This window comes from Colobus angolensis, unplaced genomic scaffold (genome assembly GCF_000951035.1).
Source record: "Colobus angolensis palliatus isolate OR3802 unplaced genomic scaffold, Cang.pa_1.0 Scaffold405, whole genome shotgun sequence".
NCBI classification, from domain to species: Eukaryota; Metazoa; Chordata; class Mammalia; order Primates; family Cercopithecidae; genus Colobus; species Colobus angolensis.
Genome location: NW_012117433.1, coordinates 2,161,092 through 2,163,775, shown reverse-complemented (window position 1 = coordinate 2,163,775; position 2,684 = coordinate 2,161,092).

Here is a 2,684-nt window from a genome sequence, read left to right as displayed (position 1 = left end):
TCTGGTTTCAGTCACCATTTCAAACTGCAGAGGAGCGCCATCTCCCTTCACTGCCACCTCCCCACCACTGTGGTCAGCTGAATGAACCTTGGGGGGGGGATCTTTGCTATAAGGTCACTGCCAGGCCAGTGCTTGGAACTCTCTCTCTACTGGGGAGGAAGGGTGACCGGCTTCGCTCCTGCTGGGGCTGTTGGTTGTACAACTTACCTGGAATTGTGCACCCTTAGCTTTGGCTTAAAGAAATCTGTGATGCCAGAGGGCTAAATACATCATGCTGTCGCATTCTTGGTCTTCCAAAGAAGCAAGTGCAGGACCATACGATGGTGTGTCGTGTTCTCACCTATTTCAGATTTTTACAGTTGACTGAGTCTCCCAAGAAGAAATCCTGAGGCTGCTCTATAGAAATTTTCTATCGAGTAATGAAATGAGTGAGTGTGCTTTGCTGGAGTGATTGGGAGGGTCTCTGGACAAGAGCGTTCCTTCAGAGTCTTGGTGGAGAGGTGAGCAGGGCTGGGGGTGTGTACTGGCGCGGGGCTGTTTGATCTCAGGCTCTGCCTCTGAATTTCCTAGAGACAGGATGAAAGCACGATCTCTGGCCTTTGGAAACCATTGACATGGTGAACTTCCTGCTGCCTGTCTTTCATGCACCCCGAGTTTGGAACCCTGCTGTTTCCTGAGTCTAAGCCTAGACAGCCGTCCAGAGCTGACCTCTCTGCCTGCTTGCTCTGAATTCTAGAGGTGAAACACTTTATTAAGGGATGTTGTAGCTTTAGGTTCTGTAGGGGAGGGAAAAGGATTAAACTAGGGAAAACTTGATTCTGTAGGAAACAAAAAAAAATAGTAGGCTGGGCGCAGTGGCTCACACCTGTAATCCCAGCACTTTGGGAGGCCGGCTGGGCGCGGTGGCTCACACCTGTAATCCCAGCACTTTTGGGAGGCCGGCCGGGCACGGTGGCTCACACCTGTAATCCCAGCACTTTGGGAGGCCGAGGCGGGCGGATCACGAGGTCAGATCGAGACCATCCTGGCTAACACAGTGAAAACCTGTCTCTACTAAAAATACACACACACAAAAAGCCAGGCATGGTGGCGGGCGCCTGTAGTCCCAGCTACTCGGGAGGCTGAGGCAGGAGGATGGCGTGAACCCAGGAGGCGGAGCTTGTAGTGAGCCGAGGTCGCGCTACTGCACTCCAGCCTGGGTGACAGAGCGAGACTCCGTCCCCCCCTCAAAAAAAAAAAATTAGTATTTACTCAGAAGCAGCAAAGCCCATAAATCTCTAAATGTAGTAGCTATGCCTACAGGAAGCTGGTGATAACATTATCTGGAAGACACTTTTAAAGTCTGTTATCTCCAGTAGCTTATTTTCTTCTGGTAGTGGGAATGTTCACCATTTGGAGTTAGTTGAGTGAAGAATTCAGGAAGTCAGATTGGAAAAAAGCATTGTCTAGTTGAGAAGACACATGGGCCCATCCAACAAGCATTCTGAAAGAAAAAGCGTACTGCTACCACACAGCAGTATAATTTCCCTTTGTCTGTAACTTAAAAAAAAAACAATACATATGAGATGTCCGAGAAAGCCACCCCTAGGTGAACTAGCTTACTCCATTTATGATGGATTCAGTGAATATCTACAAGTTCTGGCCAAAACCACCTCTACATATGGAACAATCTCCTACCTGGTTAGAAGGCTGTGGTTATTTTGGCATGGCTCAAAACAATTTCGAATAAGTTAAAATGACTTCAGAGCCTGTGGCGTGTTCTTAGATGTGATCAAATGGCTCAGTGTAAAAATTCTGTCGGACGATGGATCTGATGCAGCCAACAAGGAGCTCTAAGGTTCATCTTGTGAGTCAGAGTCCACAAGACACAGAGTGTTACTTTGGCCAAAAAACTGAGATAAGGTTAAAGGTTTTATGCTCTGTTTTTCCTATGTGAGTCATAAAACTGGCTAGGAAGGCAAATTCCAAAAGGGTGTTTTAGGAAACATTTGGGCTTTGGCTGTAGTAAGATAAATATTCAGCCTTCTAAGAAGACTTCAAAAGAGAAAACTCATCTGAATTTCTACGCTGTAGTACGTTTGGGCAAAATGAGTCTTCCTAATTTAGTAATATCTTCCTTGTTGGTGAAAGACAGCTTAGAACTGCGGTTGGTGGTTACTTTTCACATGTTCCATGGGCATCGTATCGTGACTTTGCAAATTAAAGAATGAGTCATTTCCTAGCAACTTAGCTCACGCATGCACTAGACAGGCAGCTTTGGAGGCGGCACTCAGAAAGTCCTCCCTTTTAATTTTTTAATTCCTTTCTTTGCCATATGCATCTATGCAACACAAAATAATGAAATTATTTTTAGAGAACGTTTTCCTTTTCAAGATGGTGTGGTTTGCAGAGCAGTTTTCTTACTACTCTAGAAGCTAGGGGATTCGTTAACATGTTTGATTAAATCCATATTTAAATTCTGCGAAGTCATGCAGGGAAAGGCAATTGTTTGGTTCCCACTATGGCATATTAAGTAGTAAAGTGCCGGGTGGCGGTCGGCTTGGAAGCGGCGTCTGGGATAGCGCGTGCTCCAGGAATACTCTGAATGAAAGCTGATGCCGCGAGGGGTGCACGGTTGACTCCCGGGCCTGAGACGGCCTCAGGATGTCGCAGCAGCGTTGGTGGCATCCTTTTAGCAGGGCAGC